Below are 20,786 nucleotides of genomic sequence, written 5' to 3' on the forward strand. Positions count from 1 at the left end.
TGTGGTAAGCCTCTAATGTCTCCCGACTTTGAAAACCAAGTAATAACTTAACTATATGTGCAAACGTTTCATATGTTGCTGTTGTGGATGCCTGTGGAGTGTATCTTATTTGCCGCGGGCCCTCCCCCCCTCTCTCCCTCAATTCAATTCAATTCAAGGTGTTTTATTAGCATGGCAGATGGGTTCAATCAGTGTTGGGTATTTACTTTGCTTTGAGATTCCACTTTTAAAGGTGATATATAAATTTTTGACTAAAATAAATTGATATCTTTGTCTTCTAAGCTCTCTGTGTACAGTGGAGCGTCCTGTCCAGCCAGCACATGTCCACAGACATTCACAACAGCGACATATCATCAAACGTTTGCACATACAGTATAGTGTGCAAAAATGCACTTTATTTACTAAAAATAAGACAGAGATACTGTATCAATTTACGTTGCATTAGCCTGATTATGATTAAAAAACACATATAATTAAACACGCGTTTGTGATTTAAATCAAAACACGATTTAAATCAATATAAATGTTTATATTGTATCGCATACTGTCCAGCCTCCATTTCTCTATAAAAATTTACTCTATTGCACACACACACACAATAGAAGCAGGAAGCAGAAGCAGGGACCGTTGTCAGAAGGGAAGAAGGTGACTATTCATTGTTATCAAAAATGACTTAGAATCGATCATGTTGTGATATTTTGAAATATAAAAGTCAATTGATTGTCCATAATATCGCTATTCTATTTTTTCGAAGAAATGTTTGTTAAAAGAAAAGTCCAGCACCAGCTGGATTTGAACACACAACCCGTGAGTTGGTAAGCAGGCACGTAGACCAGAAGGCTACAGGGGAAGTCGCATGAAGAGGGAGGCGAAACAGCCCTACACAGCCCTGTCGCAGTACACGAATATAATCATATCGTTATTAAATTCTTTAGATACGCGATTCCATATTATATTCCCTATTAATCAAATTCTAAAAGTATGCTTGTTGACTCCGGTATCTCTTTAGTTAAAGACTTCGATGCTTAAAATGTTTAGGGAGAAATGGAATACTGGTGTGTATTTTTTCTTTAAAGTACCAAGACCAGCCATATACTGTATGTTTATGTTCCAAAATTAATATCGTTTATGGCCTTCACACGCGTTACAGTATGCTCCTATTCTTTTTATGCTCAGCTACTAAGATTTCCCTTCAGTGGTAAAATTCAATATCTACAACGGGCACAGCAAAGACGTTTACTGTAAGTCTTTCTACGACAGACCAACGGACCACGAGTGCCCCTGTCGGTCAACCAATCACGTACTGCGGTGCCGCACGTCATCTTGCGTCACAATGCGCGACGCCACCTGCGGTACGTGTCTGTAACGCGCACTTTGAATGGCTACATCTGTATATGGCTGGTATTGGTAGTTCAAAGAAAAAATACACACCAGTATTCCACTTTCTCCCTAAACATTTTAAGCATCAGAGTCTTACATGTGGTTATTTCGGAAACGTTTGTACGTGCTCCTTCTGACCATGTTACTGTTTACTGTTACTGACCATATTAAGTTTAAGTGCCTGTGGGCACTTTTCCTGTCCGTGGGGGGTGGACCGTCTTTCATTAGAAGGTTAGTCTGTTCTACTCTGAGAATGTAGAGGGGGTGGAAAGTAATTCCGTGTCGCATTAACTAACCTCTTCAGTTTATTCCGCCAGACAGTACATGAATATAATTATATCATTATTAATTTGTTTAGATACGGAATTCCATATTATATTCCCTGTTAATCAAATTCTAAAAGTATGCATTTGTTAGATAACAAGCAAATTCACAGAAAAGGTTAAAAGACTATCAAAATGCAATTTAGAGCTTTCTGGCAAGAGGAGACACCCAAATTAATAATGTAACATGCCACTGTTTGTGCATGAACAAGGTTATACTTGTTCCCTGGCGGAACACATTCCATAAGAATCAGCACTTGTATATATCGCCTTTAAAGGTGGCTTCTCAAAACGCTTTACAGGATAAAAACAACAATAACAGCAACAACAACAATATTGTATTTCATTGCACTTTGACAGATCGTCCTTAAATCAATTGTTGACTTTTCTCTCTTTACTACTGTACTTGTCTGGATTGACTGAGCTCCGCTCTGTACCACACAATGATCCCCCCAGAGTCTCTGCCCCGGGTGATTTGGGTTTTTTTAACAGAGGGTAAAAAACTCTCTCTCTCGCTTGCCCTCCCCCCCCGTGTATTGTCTGTTTTTTTTGTGCTGTCCTTTGACAAAACAAGGCTCGCCAGATAATGTGAATCGAAACCTGTTTTTCTAGCTTTTAAAGTCGTGCCACGTGTAAGCGGGAACACATCATTATATCTTACATATGAAAAATACATAATATAGCTCCCAAACAAACGCAAACATGTTTTTAATAAGATGTTTTTATTCACTCATAATCCGACAATTTCAGGAAGACTAAGGAAGGACTAAGGGAATTGTCATCTGTTGTTGAAGCTCTGTGAGCTCGGTGACTTTGAGACCACTTGTTATCCCAGGTTGTTTGAATCGCCACAATTCAAATAGAGAAAAAAGAGCTGACTGACAAGATTTAAGATGTGGCTGTCAATGTTGGATTAAAAAAAAAACACATTGCCCGACGTTTGTTGCATTGCTTGAAAAATAACTTTATTTCGAGAGACTGGATAAGTAATTCAAGTGTTTTTTTTAACTTCCTGAAAAACAATTAATAATTTAAATAATAGGGAATATAATATAAAAATATAGTACTAAAAATAAGATACACTCTACAGACATTCACAACAGCGACTGTCAGAAGATAGGACACAGCGGCTCAGGCACCCACTGAATGGAAAAGGGGCACTTTAATGTTCTGTATGGCTAATACTAAAGCCAATACTAATATTCAATACTTTAATATCCTTTTCTGTATGTTTAACAATAGTGGGTACTGGCCTAATTTGTCCCTGCTCCCGTTGTTAGGTGTTAATGTGTTGTTAAGTGTGAATTTGTACCTGTTTCCCTGAGGTCTGGCTTTTTTTCTGGAAAACCGTAACTCTGGTCTTGTCCAGATTGACTGTCAGCGCCCAGGTCTGACAGTGCTGCTCCAGCAGTGCCAGGTTCTGCCGCAGCCTCTGTTCTGTGGGCGACAGCAGGACCAGGTCGTCTGCAAAGAGCAGGAACTCGATTTCTGTAATTAATGCAGATCAGTAAATCAAGGGACAAAACAATTATTGCGCCCGGCTCCTCAATGGGGTTTGACGTGCTAATGCGTTGGTTTAACAGTCCGGGTGTGGCAAGCCTCTAATGTCTCCCGACTTCGGCAAAAGGAACCTGCCTTTCATTGGACGGGAAAGCAAGAGCCGACCGCTACGCCGCCCCCGTGTTTCGAAATCTTGTGACTTTTGAAATTTACTGGGGGTGGACCACGTCTGTAAATTTCGATGGGTCCAGAGGCAAAAGTGCCTTGCCTTGTAATTCCAGGAAACCATTAGTAGCATGGTGAATCGGAGATTCTCAACCCTTACTTCGTGCGACTGGAAAAGAATTCGTGATCGGATCAATGAAAAAACAATTACTTTTTGTCAATGAAAACCGGTGTGTGTGTCTCTCTCTGCTGGATGTCCCTCTCACTCTCTGCTGAATGAATAAAAGCATTTTATTAAAAACGCGTTTGGGTTTGTCTGGTATTTACTTTGGTCCTTTTAACTGTTTTTCCATCTACTGTATTGCTTTGAGATGCCACTTTTAAAGGTGATATGTAAAATAATGTTTTTTATCATTGTTATAGAGAAACATGATCAGATTTTCCCTGGTTCAGAAAAAAAGATCTAAAGTATACTAGTTTGACACTCTTCTCATCCCCTCTTTGCTAAATGGCTTTTGAATAGAGTCACATGAAGAGAGAGGTGAAACAGCCCTACACAGCCCTGTCGCAGTACACAAATATAATTATATCTTATTAATTTCTTTAGATACGCGATTCTTTTAATACAGTCTTTGCTGTGCTCTAGAGGATCCTTGTGATATTTCGAGCTCTGGTTGAATGATAAGTGTTGCAGTTTAAATAATTTTCGTAGTTAGAAATTATGAAACGCTCTGTTAAAAGCAAGGGAGTTTTTATGTCCGTTGCAGTAAAAGAAAATGCCTGACAAAGTAGGGCTTGGACAGATTCCATGTGCTTGTACAAATGTGCTAAAGAAATTATACTTTGAGTTTACAGCTTGTCCAAAGTCATTCATTATTAATACTATTAGTAATATCTTCGGTAAAGGCTTTGATGCATAAATATTTCTGATAAAGGTAGGTTGTGTACTTTTGTCCAACTGAGCAATCTTGCTTTCAAAAAATATACCAACTTTTTATTGACTGATGATTAACATGCTGTAATACACAGTTTAAATTTAATAGCTCAAATGCTGTACATGAGAGGTTAAGCTTTATTTGCTCCTCCTGGCGGTTTTACAAGGTGATGCCGGATACTTTCCGGCATGACGTCAAATGACGCGATTTACCCCATGATACTGCGTGATACTGCGACACGCCCACTGGGGTATACCGCGAAATACCCCACCCATTTTGAATGGCTGCATCTGTAACACTTTTCTCCTTTATCAAAAATAAGATAATCATTCTCATAACAGAGAGGATGAAAATGTATATTAAATGCCAACATTAGTTTAGTCAAATGGCAAATCTAGTATAAGGTGAGAGTATCATTTAACCAGATCAAATGTTGTAAAACAAAAACAAATAAATGCACTAAGGACTATCTGTAAAAGAAGGAAAACAAGTTACTTTAGAATCTGATTAGCACACTAATTGTTGAGGACCTACAGAATGAATCGGCATAACCTTCATCTCCAGCATAACAATAACCAAACACAACATTAAGGTGTCACCTTTTCAAGAAACATAAAATGAAGCCCTGTAAGTTATTTGTCAGCATCCGGTACTCATACATGTTAGGTTAAACACAAGAAACAAAATGTGGAATAGAATCAGGATCATTTTTACATCAAAAACTTAAACACTTTTGCCTTTTTTTTTAAGTTCAAACAACAACTTCACATATTAGAACAACTTTGATTCAAAGTACACAGCCAAGCAAACAACAGGTCTAATGACAGATTGCCTATTGCAGTCAATCGATGTGAATCCTATTGAAAAATTCCAGGTGGGTCTATCACAAGCAGTATTTGTATGGGAACTTAAATGCATTCAAGAACATTTACTATATGTCTTAGAACAGTAAAGGCCAAGGAAAAATGCTTTTAACTATGAAGCTATTTTTTAAAAACAGTATCCATGACATGCGCTTCAATATGCTAATTTTTGTGTATGCGGTCGGCAAAGATAAAATACATTAAAAATCAAATAATGCGGGAAATTTCAAATGTTCAATTCTGTTGCCCAGCTGCTACTTACAGATCCTTTAGCACGCATGTGATTTGTTGCGGCATCGTTTGTAAATCGAAAACAGGTACGAAGGGGAAAAGCAAGTCAAGAAAAATGCCTGATTTGGAGTTCAAAATCAATTTGAACAAGTTAAGGGGTGGGATTATGGTGACTAGTTTTTATGCATGGCAAGAATTAATCTTTGATTCATGCAATTAGAGACAGAAAAGAAGCCTATTTGTGAGAGCTACTGTATGTACTGTATCTGCTGTGTTCCCTGCACATATACAGATTATTATTACATTTTATTTGATCTATTTTGTATACTATACAGTACTGTATTTGCTGTATTACTGTTTTCATAATACTTTAAGCTACATACTGTACAGTACATGCACATACTGTACATATACACTAATGATTGATTTTACTTGTTTAAGGGAGGGAAATAGGAGGGTTTAAAGGGGGTGTTCTGATTATACGCAGTTTTGGGTATACTGTACTTTACGTGCTACATCAGGAACAATCGTGTAAGTCTACTGTATATTATTTTAATGTTAATTGTGTTTTTAAGTTTTATTAAAATGTATGACTGCGGCTTTGATCTTTATTTTACACTTCTACACATGGTATCTCTTATTTTGGAAGAAAAATACTTACACCTTTGTAATGTAACCAACAGTGTTTTTGGTTAAAGGGAATGATTTCAATAGAATTCATCCTAAACCTAAACAAAAACACAGAAGAAGTTTCTTTTATCTATGTCCAAGAAACAAAAATGCATTGTGTACAATTTATTACTAATTAACACCACACAGTTAAAACCAGAAATATTTCTGGCTGCAATACCATAATTCTTTTCCAGGTCTCTACAACAAACTAAGCCATAGTAAAATAAGTTTAAAATAGGAAAAGAAAGTGTGATGTATTTTGCTTGTCCTCAGCAATATGCTGTGATAAACGTACAGTCATTTTTTACATTTTGACCTAATTCACTGGTTATTTTGGCTGTGCAAAAGTGCAAAGAGTTGTGCAAATTACATTGGAAGTTACTTTTTCCTGCACATAGAGTTTAAGCTGGGATACAAAAAATGAGTTCCATCATAAAGAAAATATATGTGAAGAAGTAAACCCAGACAATAAAAATCAGCTCAGGGATATGTAGTGCAATAGATGTTAAATGAAAAATGTCACTGTCATCCTGCCTGAACAGTTAAATAAAAATGTTCTTTACTGAATGTGCAGTATATGAAAGGTCTAATCATTCATTATCATTGAGGACTTTCCTTTGAGTACTGAGGAAGTGTGCACTGTCACTTCATGACTCCTTAAATAATGGATCATAAAGCCCTTTATCTTTGCTTCCACAGAAATCATTCAATAATGCATAAAGGAAATAACAGTGGAAGGTAGCTCCAAGTGAACTAAGCAATATTATGAACTGTACAGATTGTAATACAGATTACAATATGCCTGACTGATAGTCACAAACACAGTTCTGTGCAAAGTTGAATATAATGTCGTACTAGAGTTTAAATGAAACAAAATTAGAATGACATTTCCTGCTCTAATTTATTACAAAACAAAACAAAATAAATGTCACCTAAAACTTTAGATACCGATCCAACCATGTATAAATGCGTGTCAAACTTCGCATTAGCATTAAGAGAACCACAGTATACTGCACTCTGTTTTGGCATTCTAACTTTAGCGCTTTACTGCTCGAACATCAATAGATGGCACTTGTGTTGCGTTAGATGCAGTTAATAAAGGTTCATTCCAAGCTGAAAGGTAAGGAAAAGAAAAACAAAGTTATTTTGTTTCTGCAGGTAACATGTAAAGGAATGCACATTTACCTATTCCTTTGCAGACTATGCTTGCTGACTACCCAATCATCATATAAAATACATAAAACAGATTTAACCTTCATCATTATCATTTTATAAACAATACAACAGTATATAATTGATGGCAATCAATTTGTCAACTGTAAATAATAATAATAATAATAATAACATAATACTACTATTATTAATAATAATAATAAACTTTAATTAATATAGCACCTTTGAAGAACAACAACAATAAACAAAACACAGGATATGCACAGATAGTGTTTAAGGGGTTTAGGGAAGGTTCCAGAACTTTGTGGCATAACAGGACAAGGCCTTGTCACCCATAGAGTGTAGTAGATGGGCTTGGGAGACAGATAGGAGACCAGAATTATAAGAGTGAAGGATGCAAGGTGGAGAGTAGGACGATAGTAGCTCAGACAGGTACTGAGGTGACAGGCCATGCAGAGCCTTATAGGTGATCATGAGGATTTTGAAGTCGACACGAAATCTGACAGGAGTTCAGTGCAAGGGCTCCGGGATAGGAATGTGATTACTTTCACAAGACCTGGTCAGGATTCTGGCTGCCGAATTTTGGACATACTGAAGATCGTTCAATGTGGATTTAGAAACCCTAGTGAGGAAGACAAATGTGTTGATCAGTTTTTCAGCAACAGTTAGAGATAACAGGGTGTATTCTGGTGATGTTTCTGAGGTGAAAGAATGATGTTTTGACAATATGTTGCACATGTGGGTTGGATGTCAAATATGAATTTCAATTTTTCAATTTAAAGTGAAGTGCAAGCACAGTACTGTACCATCAACAGATAGGGTTACAGCACTGGCTTTACAAAGTATATGGGGAAGGCCAATAAGCATGACTTCAGTCCTGTCACAGTTTAGATGAAGGAAATTTGGAGTCATCCACGTTTTTATGTCAGAGATGCAATCAGAGAGAATAGAGGCAGTCACATCAGTGTCAGGTTGGGTATGGATGTAGATTTGAGTATCGTCATCATAGAAGTGATAGTTGAGGCCATGTGATCTTAAAAGTTGACCAAGTGGAAACATGTCAATGCTGAAAAGTAGGGGGCCCAATATAGAGCCCTGAGGAACAACAGACTTAACGAGTCCAATTTCAGAACTAAATCCACCAAGAGAGAAAAAGTGACAGTGGTCAGTGAGGTAAGACTTGAACCATGTAAGAGCAGTGTCAGAAAAACTCCAAACAGTCTCAGGAGGAGAAAGTAAGATATCATGGTTCACAGTGTTCAAAGCAGCAAGAAGAATGAGGATAGAAAGAAAACCAGAATCAAAAGCTACTAGAAGGTCGTTAGTGACTTTGACTAGGGTAGTTTCTGTGCTGTAAAGTTGTCAGAAGCCAGATTAGAGGGGTTCGAAAAGGTTATTTGCAATGAGGTGTTTATTTAATTGAATTATAAGAACGTTCTAGAATTTTTGCAAGAAAGGGTAAGCTGGAGATGGAGAGAAAATTGTTTAGATAGTCTAGAGCCATGTTTGGCTTTTTTGGCACAGGGGTAATTGAATCAGTTTTGAGGACCATTGGTACTACACCAGTGTTCAAGGATAATTTATTACATTGAGGACAATGGGGCAGAGAGAATTGAAATGGGATTGAAATAAAGTGGTGGGAATTAGATCTACTATCTGAAACCAGTTTACTGATAGATGCAGAGTGAAGGAGAGAAGGAAGTTGGAGAGAAAGGAACTAGTAATAATAAAATAAACAGAATAAATAATATGTATACTGTATTGACTTTTTATTTTTTTTAATATCACAGTATATCAAATATATAAATATAAATGCAGTTATAACTAAATGATAAATAAATTGAATAACTGGTTTGAATAATTTATCAGATAATGTATTAACATTTTATCAGAATTTAATTTAATACAATATCTAATTCATATTTATTTGTAATAAATAAAATATACAGGCCCTTCAGGTTAAAAGGCATATTTATGTGATTAAAACGAAATGCATGGCTCACAAACATTTTAGTAAGCATGAACCACAGTAGTGTAGAGCTAGAAAACATGAGAATCCTGTCGTAGGGATAGTATAAAAAACAGTTTTATCAGTAGTTACCAAAGATATTGAAGCACTTTTTCTTACAGTGCCTATTTCAGTGAAACTTTTCTGATGTAATACAGGATTCTCACTCCTTGATGGTTGTATTGTATACATGTGGTAGGGGGGTACTGGAGGTACTGGTTTTATAATACTAGATGCGTGAAGAAACAGACAAACATTCTTTTTGATGTAAAGCCAGCTACAGCCTCTCAGGCTTTTGACTACTTGCTCTGGCATGAGGAGACACTGTATACTGTAAATAAGTCAAATTGATTTGAAAATTTTTAGGGTCCCTTTAAAGAAAAAAAGATTAAATGACACCTTCATGCCTCTTTGGGGTTACTGCTCCTCTTAAACAGTGATCTTCACTGATATGCTACTCTCCTCGACGTGAGTTTTAGATGTAGATGTATTTGATCATTTTCGACATATTGTCTTAACAGATTATTGTTTCAGCTGTCAGGTAACCAAATTCCCTATGCCTGTAATACAACAGAATGGAGCTCCAGCAAAAACAAAAACTCCAGCAATGAGCATTATGCTTTCTAGTCTTTTTCTAGGAAGTATCACAAGCCTCTGGACATACCGGATACTGTAATGGGATCTTTAAAATAGTTGAGTCCAGGACAACAGGCACACCAACACAGCTGTAGGTTGAAGAAAATAGTGCTCTTTATTTGTACGGGAAAGACAAAACCAGACACCGCAAAGCAGAACAAAAGTTTGACTACTTTATGAGCTCCTGATTAAATTCATATCCCTGTTTGTCATATCGGCCTCAAACCCAAACAATTCTTCAACGGAAGTCTCTCCCTGATATTCTTCACAGAAAAATACTATTCTTCCAAAATTTCAAGAACTAAATGTTCCACAGTTCTAGAATTCCATGGCAGGTCCTTCTCTCTCTTTCATGTAATTACGCATACATATGTCTCTGACTGGCTCTATGTCACTGACTGACTGACCGAGAAAGACTCGGCTTCCTGCTTTTGAAACTCTCATGTGAGCAATAGTCTTCTCACAACTGTTCAGGTGGTGTCTGAGGACGAAAGAAGCTCACTCCCAAAAGATTTAAGTGGAAGGTGTTACAAAGCGTCTTTCAGGACCCTATGCAGACAGCACAATCCAGAAGGGATTGAACAGACACGGGGAAGAGACGAGGAACTGGGCTGGTAGATGAACAGGGGGGCGTGACGAAGGTGCTCGGTGCTCGGGGAGGCGTGGTCCAAAGCAAAGAGTCCAAAGGGAATCCAGGGGAAAAACCGGGGCAAAGTCCAAAAGTCCAAAAACCAAGAAATGCAGGAGGAAACTAAACAAAACAATTAAAAGCCAGAAAGGAATCCAGTGCAAGGATGGGGAATAAAAAAAGGGGTAACGGGACCAGGCGCTCCAGGTCCCGGACTCGGCTGGTTCAGGACGCTGATAGGAGGCCTATGCCCTCGATCCGCAGACGTAGGGCTACTCGGTGGTAGGCGGGCCACCGGGCGTCCATGTTCCAATACAGAGCCTGGAACAGAGTGAGTGTCTGGCTTTTAAAGGTGGGCTGGAACAGGGAGCAGGTGCAGAAAATCAACTAAAATGTGAAAGAGCCAGTGCGCCCTTAAGAGGGAGGGATTATAATTGTGACAGAAGGCTTCCATCTTGTCTCTACCTGTTTTTTCCTTTCAATCTGTAATCTCTTTGTGTTTAACTACCTCTTAGCCAACCTATGGCTAGGCAAACAGCTCAAAAGCAGGGAAACACCTCAAAAGGATACCCATTGTTTTAGGTTTTCAAGGCCTTGAGTAATGCGATCATGATTTGAACTGAAAACAATGTTAGACTGTGCCACCACCCTTGGTAATTGGGTGATTGATTGATTGGGTTATAACAAAATTATTGGCTTATTTAACAAAACATAAGAATTTAAGATACAACTCTATATAGTTTTAAAGTGACTTTTGAAAATTAAAGTTACTAGTCAGCATGTTAAGAGTCTGCTATAATGTTTACATATTTTCAATATGTAACATAAGGAGCTGTTATTTAGGGACAATATATGTATTTTTAAGAAGTACTTTATACATCATTAACATTCAGTAAAATTAATCATGTTACTTTTTTACTGAAGTACCAAGGTCACATAAAGATTGATGGGATCTTCTTTGCCCAAATGCATGACTCAGATGGAACTAAAAAGTATCAAATTAGAGACCAGAAAATATGGATGAATCCTTCAACAACTTCCTTAAATCAGATGAGACAACTATCCATAGAACAAAACAACATGTAGAAACAATAAGAGCAAAACACAGCAGAGAATTCTGCATCTGAATGGATGATGAAAGTTTCTATATCTTTGTACATATGTACTCCATACATTAATATAGTGTGTAGGAAAAAGAAAACAGAAGGACAAAATGAAAAGAAAGTGAGAAAAGGGAAAGTTATAAAAGGAAATGTTAAAACCTATGCTTCATTGCTGTTTTAACGGTGTGCTTTGGGATCCTGGGAAGAAAATATGCAACAATATGAACCAATTGAGAACATCTGAGTTATTTCTCTGGTCTATAGTGTTGGGAAAGAACCAACTGCCTGTGAAAATGTGGCAGCTTTCCCAGTCTCACTCTGGGCTGAGCGAACTGACAGCTCCCTTTAAGATCTGAATGGGAAATTAAAGGGGACAAAAGGCCTTAAGGAAAGGAATAACATTTAAAATTACGAACAGAAATGGAAAAAAAATCTTATGTGCAACATTCAGGGCAGAAAATGAGTTTTAATTTTTCATAAAGGGAAAAATAGCTAGACAGAAATCTTTAATTCCTTTTAAGCCTTTTTTCCTAAAACGAATGTAGAATTTTTTATAAACAAAGTAAAAATTATTTTTTCTATATAGATACTGCATCTTAATATTTGTTCAGAATTTGTTAGTCAATTCACACAAGTATTGTAATTTTTTTTTAAAAAGCATGATTCGTGGTTTCCTGCTTATCAATGAAAATGTTTCATAATGACAATGACATTGTATGTGTGGCCACAAGTTTAATGCAATTTGAAATTTAGACTTTAAGTATCTCATTCCATAGCCTTATTTTTACACTTCACTTCATATTAAAGCACCTTATCTTTTCCATGTTTTATTTTTTATTGAAGGCATTTGAGATTGAAAGTTTTATCAAGGTTGTCTATTCATGTCTGTCCCAAACTGATGTCTTGGGAGAACTTGCTTTTATCTGACCACATCAAAAAAAAACTGACAGGCAGGTGGGTTATTTATTATTTTATTAGCTCAGAGAACTATTTTCTGCTTATGGAATATGCATCTGTCATATAATATTGTTGTTTCTGCTTTAAGTACTTCTGCAAGATCCTTAATTTCTTTCCAGTATACTCATTCGTTGTATGGAACATATTGGTTCTTGTTCAACGGTTCTCTGCACTGCACATTATCAGATTAAAAATATTATTTTCTGTTAGTTTTTATTACTGCATTAAAAATTGGTATGGTTACTTGTGTAACAGAAAGGTGTATTAGTACACTCACAATTAAGTGTTATTCATGTGTAAACTGAACTGAATGAAACAGATTGAACACCTTTGGAGAAAAATATATAGTTCCAGCTATAGGAGACTATGGAAGTGTCTCTAAGAATACAGATAACACCTGGCTTGTGTCAACATTTCCAGCTTTAAAGCAAGGGGATGTTTGGCTGTGATGTAGGTTCAAGGTTCACTTTATTGTCATTCTACACTTATACAATTTACATGAGAGAACGAAATATAGTTCCTCCTGGGCCATGGTGCACAATACACTAGAACAGTACGCAATACACAATACACTAGAACAATCAGAATAATGTCACAGAACAACACAGAAGAACACACACGGGGGGAGCTAGTGGCAGTCAATTAACAGCTGTTGAGATTGTATACTGTACAGTAGGTATTTAAATAAGAATGAATAGTGTAATGAGTAGATAAATAGATAAATAAATGAATAAATGGGTATTTACAGTAGTAATGGGTGGTGTGGGGGGGGCGGGGGGGCAGGAGACAAGTGCAGACAATGGTGCAGGGCATAGACGTACTGTAACACAACATGACAGTGCAAACACTACAGGGCATACAGTCATTTAGGTGGTAGTGATAGTACAGCAGTGGGTGGGTGGTCAGTCCATGTGCTGTCTGGAATTCAGAAATCTAACGGTCTGCAGGAAAAAGCTATTTCTGAGCCTGGTGGTGCTGACTCGTAGGCTGCGATACTGTCTTCCAGAAGGCAGGGGTGTAAAGAGACTGTGAAAAGGGTGAGAGGGGTCTTTGATGATGGTGCATGTTCTCGTTCTCCTGACACACTGCTTGTTGTAAGTGATGGGCAGTGAAGTCCTGGTAATGGACTGGGCTGTCTTCACCACAGGCTGCAGAGCTCCCTGGTCAGAGACAGTGCAGTTCCCATACCAGATGGTGATGCAGCTTGTCAGGATGCTCTCGCTGGCACACCTATAGAAGGTGCTGAGGATGGGGGATGGAAGTTTGGCTGCTTTAAATCTCCTCTAGAAGTGGAGATACTGTTGTGCTTTTTTAACTAGGTATGACTATATATTGTATGGTCCAAGAGAGGTCTTCAGTGATGTGCACTCTCAGAAACCTTAAGTTGTGCACTAACTCCTCTGCTGAACCATCGATACACAGGGGAGTGTGGATGGCACAAGTCCTTCTGAGGTCAACAATCATCAGTGGAGTGTTCAGACCCAGTGAGGACAGCTTGTGTACCAGTTGTTGGGGGATTATGGTATTGAATGCCGAACTAAAGTTTATGAACAGCTTTCTGACATAACAGTCTTTGCCCTCCAAATGGTTCAGGGCCAGATGTACTTCAACAGCAATGGCATCTTCGGTGGATCTATTGTGGCGATAGGCATACTAATGCGGGACTAGTGTGGGCGGGATGTGTGACATGACTAATCTTTTGAAGCACTTCATAATGACCAGGGTGAGTGCGACGGGTTGATAGTCATTGAGGCTGGATACTGGTGATTTCTTGGGAACCGGGGTGATGATGGTGGATTTGAAGCATTTTGGGACAATAGCCTGAGCCAGGGAGGTGTTAAAAATGTCGTTGAAGACCTCTGCTAAGTCACTAGCGCACTCCCTTAGCACGTGACTGGGGATGCCATCTGGACATGCGTCTTTCCGTGTGTTAACTCTTGCCAGAGTCCTCCTTACGTCAGCTATGTAGATGGACCATATCCAGTGAACAAAACTATTGTAAAGTTTACCTTGGTTTACTTTAGTTAGTTAAGTTCTGCATAAATGATTAAGTGTCCATTAACAACCCAGAAAGACGCAATATAAGAGGAAGCAGAGAAGAACTTGTTTGCTGAGTGTTTATGTTTAGTTTAGTGTGTGTGTATTGCCATTTTTAATAAATATTTGTTTAAGGAAGTGTGCATGCATTATTACTCTTTTTACCAAAATAACTAATGTGCCTCTAATTTGACCAACCACTCAGGTATACACTAGACAGAAACTTAACAAGTTGGAGGTTATGATATGATTTTACTTATTGATTTAATCTGTTTGGCTATTTCCTGACATTTTGCTGTTTTATATCAGAAGACAATAGAGAAACTAGGCTTTTCAACAGTGTGCTTCGTAACTAGATACAACAGCATAAAGCAAATTAACATTGTTTAATAGAAATATTAGTATTTCAGTGCAAAGAAGCAGCAAAGTCCAATATATGATCAATTCACATACATGTATATATATTATATTATTCTTGTTGGTTTATTGTGCATGTTTTAGTATTGAATAAATAAATTGTGTATTGTATATTCCATATTCGTATGCAGTGACTATTGTTCTGTTTGATTGATTCCACTTTTTACATTTCCTGTTCCAATTTATAATTGTTCTTGTAAATTGAAGCACCACACCACTACTTTTTCGTGCCTCTTGTGAGGGTGGTTAAATTGAAATAACAGAATGAACAGAATAATTGGTGAAAAAACTGTGATGTGAATAATCACAGCTCTGACTGATTCTGTATACATTTATACAATATTATGTCATTCACAGGAGTTCAAAGGCTACCATTTCTAATGAAGCTATAATACCAGTTTGTTCCACTGTTTGTAAAAAGTTTGATTAGTACCAATGACTACAGAGACAGTACAGTGAAACTTGATTTAGATTCCAATCTAAGATTAGAATAGTCTCATGCAGAAATTTTAACTGCAGAGACAAAGCAATTCAGTAGAGAAAGCTCTGTGAATTTAGTCAAGATGTTGTCCTGCTTCACTTTAAATCTTTCCAGGTAATGCAAAATAAATTGTTAAAGGCTCAGAAGCTCCAAAGTAAACTGTAAACATTTAGAAATTAGCAAGTCAAATGATAAAACATTAATAATGAACAGTGAAAAGAGAATGAACAATGTCATAAACCACAAAACAACTCATTTACAAAATTAAATGAAATTTTTATGAAATCTTTTTTAAAGATGTGATGATGTCAAAGAGGAGATGAATTGTTAAAGGGAAAATTAATTAAATGTTTTGGGAAGAAATCAGGAGATTAGGGGAACTGAAATTATCTGGGAAAGAACATTCAAACCCGTATTGCTATTTCAGGTAAGCTCTGGAAACATTAACCAGGGAAAATGGTCCTTTACTTTATAAGCCTGAAAAAAATGCATTTGCTTCAGAGGACAAAAAGCATTTATTTTTGGCTACAATGTTACTAATAAGTTCTCTTCTGATCCACTAGTTTAACAAATTAAAGAGTTAGTGAATATTTGTGGGATATTTAATCCGGGCACACCAAATTGTGATGTAGAGACATGCATAAAGGATTCATAACATGTGCTATAATTTATGCCCAAAGCTACTGACAAGAAACTATTTCAAAAGACATCAGCATGTTTAGTATTGCATGGGTAGAAAGGCAGAGACCAACTATTTGTAATGGTTTCACAGGATTGTATATGTGATGTGTTATTTGTGAATATTCCACGTCTATTGGCTTTGTATCAGCTGCTGTTGTTGAACACCAAATGTAGCATGTAGCAAATGAGTCAATTCATTTACAGTACTTCACTGGATAGATTGTCAGAGAACTGAAAAGAATGTTCACCGTAAATGTTTATTTATTGCAGTACTTCACCCTTTGGACATGATTGTACTGTACACTGATTGAAAGATGATGTGGGATGTAAAAAACATGGTACACAAAGCATAGAAATGCAATGTTCACAACCTGTGAACAGTGAAAGGCTGTGGGGCATGCTGTATTCAACAATAAGGTCATTCTGGTGGATCTGTCTTTGAGGCTGGTAAAAGCCTTTTAGTGGGTTAAGCTATGCAGAACCACACATCACATCCAAGTCATAATAGTAAAACACAATTTCTGTTCCAATTTCTAATTGTTCTAGTAATTTAAACCCACACCTGTATACAACAGTGGAATATAGCTCAAAGGAAAATAATATCTTCAAGCAGAAACACATTTATTCTCCAGTTATAATTTTGTAAAAATTGGAATTCTTCCTAACATTCTACCCTAATTGATTAATTTTCTCTGCCTCAACAGACACAGAGAGGTATGGAAAATAAACATGAAGAGAGATACTATTCATAAAATACTATTCATATTCATGAAAAATATACTTTGGTGAAATGTGTTATTGTTAATGCTTTTTAAAATAACTAATACAATACTAATACAAATGGGCATGAAAGAATTTACATATCTTAGAATTTGTAAAAATGCATCCAAACTTAATCTGTTCTTCAACAGGCTTTTGGGTAATGCCAACACATATACTTTTTTGGAAATGTCAACTGCCTTTCTGAATATCATTTGGATGCCTTAGCTTGATACAGCTATTGATGGCTTTCAGCAGTCAATACGTTTCTCATTTATTGAGATCATGCAGATTTCATTTCTGTACAAATCAAGTTGTCAGTGGTTGCAGATTTCTGTAAAACTACCAGGGCAGAAATAAATTGTTCGCAAGGTTTGGATTTTTGCATTGAATGAATGGCCTTTTCATAAGACATCAATAAATGAAAAAGTATGCTTAAAGTGTTATATTATGTTTGAATACAGAACAATTACTTACAAAGCCTGGGCACTGAAAATCCAATATATTTTTATTAACAATTTTATATCTCTTTACCTTTTTACACTGTTTAATATTTGCCAATTCCTTATAAAACAGCAAAAACATGAATGCTAGGTTAAAGATGACCTTTCCAGCATATTTCTTGTGAGCATTTAAGCATGTATAAACTAAGATGAACAGAATACTACAAAAATAAAATTTTACTTACAATAGCAAATAGTTTTCACCTTGCTTGATTGCAATTTTAAAGACTGCCAGGCAAGACCTCATAAACATGGACATGCAATACTTGCACACAGATTCAGAATGTATACAACAAAATGAGAGCCTAATATGTGGTGACATGTTATTTCTATTAATGCACACATTTAGGGCTATGTGCCATAATGTCTTCATCATTCTGAAAGCAAACACAAACCTTCATATGGAGAGTTTTCTGTTTATTTTCATGTCTGCATTTGTTCAAAGAAATCTACCAAACAATCTTAGACAGCTTTAAACCAGTAAATATAATGAAAACAGAATAAACTTTTCATCTGAACCTAAAGGGATGATTTCCATAGCACCAACGTCTTCATTTAATGTTTAGTTTGTTTCTTATTCCAGTCTTCTGCATTGTTTGTATTTATGCCTGTTTAGGTTGTGCCACGCTAACGTACCTTACAAAGAAATGAAGAAGCAGTCATATACCGCTGTGCAGTGTTGTGAAGGTTTAGTAGAATAGGTACATCACCAATAGCTATCATGATGCATCATGCATTCCTTCTAATCCTCTCTTTTCATTTGCCGGTTTCGACTTCCCACCTCTCTTCACCTCTCTACGCTTCGTACCACCTGAGTGCCCACTCTCCCTCCCCTTGCTCCTGCCTCCTCTACACTCCCGGCTTTCGTTCTCCTATGCTATATAATCTTTGCTGACTTCCCTGTCTTTCTCACACCCGAAGAAGGCTCCACAGCCAGATGTTGTCTTTCCTTTCTTCTCTTTTCAGCGTGGAATAAACCTTTCCTTGTTCCTTTGCAGCCTACGCATGCTGATGCAGCTACATACTTCAACTACTATGATGCATCATATGTGTATATAATATAGCTAATATAGCTTATAGTACAATATATATCAGGTTTGCTAGATTTTCTTGGGCAATGAGTATCTGCATAGACATGATGGACTACATCGGCATGAGATGGGAACTAGCGAGCCGGGGCAATGAGCTAAATCAAAACATGTCAACTATAATGGCATGGAGGAGCATCCAAAGAGATAGCAAGGGAGATATCCTGGGCATTGAAACAAAAGCAAGAAAGCAAGAAATTATGGGAAAAAAATAAAATATCTAAGCACCAGGTAAATTAAGAGCTTATGTATTAATGCTAAGTGCATTGTAAACAACTTGCAAGAGAAAGAATCAACTGTGTTAGAAAAAATGCATAACTGTGTGATTATGATACAATCAGAATCACTGAAACATAGCCAACAGAGGTGTAGCGATGAATATAACATTAGTGGCTACACAGCATTCCAGAGAGATAAAGGAATGTAGGAACGGAAGTAGAAGTAGCACTATAAATCATAAAGAGCATCCACGCATAGGAAATTAATCTAGATTAATAAAGGTTCTCAGAATTAATATAGGCCAAATACCAATACAAAAACTATTCAAAGAGCATAATGTTGGAAGTATGCCACAGATCATCTAATTCAGATATCATTATACTATAGTCTTATACAGTATAATGAAATCAGGAATTCATGTTTTCCATCAGAAATTTTAATTTTATTCACAAAGATTGGGAATAAACAATATGAATGTCACTGCCGAAATTGAGCACCATGAAAATGGAATGCATGTATTGATCTAGTGTTTTCAAACAATCAAGAATAAAGAAAACAGAAACAAAAGAATGGCTAAGAAATTGTGGTCAGATATGCATATATGTATATTTTGAATTTGTATGATCACAGTCCAAATTACTGTACATGTTTATAATTTCAGGAAAGCAGACCATAATGAAATGACAGGCTACTGTACATGAGAAATTGAATGGGAAATGTTAGATACAGTATGTGATCAGTAGAAAACACAGTACATGGTACCACTGAAAAATATTATTCCAAATGTACCTCCTGAAACTGGAAATATTTTTACACAAAGGGCTGTGAGAGTTTGACACAAGCTATTTTATCTTATTGAAGCTGAAAACTTTTCTTCTTTCAAGAAACATTTGGATGAGTTTCTTATATCAATTAGCCACTAGCAGCCACAAATGGTAGATGGGCCTAACAATGTTTGGTTTATTTGTTGAATTAGTATTTAGTATTCTAAATGAGGTCTTGCATGGTGGTGTTTAAGCCCTGTTGGGAGTGATTTCCTCTGGTGAGAAGGGCTGCTGTTGGTCAGCTAGTGATTTACAACTTATGAACCAGGGATTTCTAGCTTTGGCCTTGAGGACAAAGATATACTGGCTTTTGTTCCAGATGAGCTCTTTACTTAATTGAATTCTGAATTGAACTAACAAGTTGCTTTGCTGGAATTTTTGCAAGTTTTTTTAACTGCAAGATTGATTATCTTAATTTATTAAATGCAATAGGTGAAGATCAACCTCTACAAATGTACAAATTGTATGCAAAGAGTTCAAATTAATCTCACTTACTCAGATTAATTGAATGTTTTATTATCCGAGAGCTCAGTTTGAATGAAAGACAGCAGGTGTGTGGGAACCCAGGACCATGACTGGAAAGCCCTGATCTGTAACCCTGTGTTTGCATGTTATGAATACAAAAGTAATAACTTGCATAACACTTGATTTTTTTTACTCTTAAACAGAAGTTTTTGTTTTATTAAAAGTTTTTTATGCTTTAAAGTTGTCTTGTCTTCTTCCTTTACTGATACTAATAAACATGTTCTGCTTGAAAAGTGTCTCATTAGCCTTGAATTTATTACAGGAGACTACTTGCAATCTGCAGTTGTCTTGTTTTTTATTCCCTGTCCAAATTAATATTGTTGTTTCTCCTATGGAAGAATAAAAAGGGAACCATAAGAAAATGTGAGTGTCATTGTTTATAGAAACAAACCAATAACAATTTGCATATATCTGATTTTTAATCACTGTCAACATTAATTTGCCTTTGTAACAGGCACTGTGTTTATCACATACTAATAACTGACTGGCATTTCGTTTTTCTATTTTCCTCTTTGATGTTAAGAACTGACCCAAATGGTAAGGACAGGAAACCAAACCAACTGCTGTGTCTTATTAAAAATGGTGGAGCTGAACAATAAGAATTCCATATAAACATTTCTCTGAGGCTAGAATTCATTTTCATTGAAAGCTGCTCCACAAAGGCCAGAGGTTCCTTGT

Source organism: Atractosteus spatula, chromosome 8 (assembly GCF_055471065.1).
Source record: "Atractosteus spatula isolate fAtrSpa1 chromosome 8, fAtrSpa1.hap1, whole genome shotgun sequence".
NCBI lineage: Eukaryota > Metazoa > Chordata > Actinopteri > Semionotiformes > Lepisosteidae > Atractosteus > Atractosteus spatula.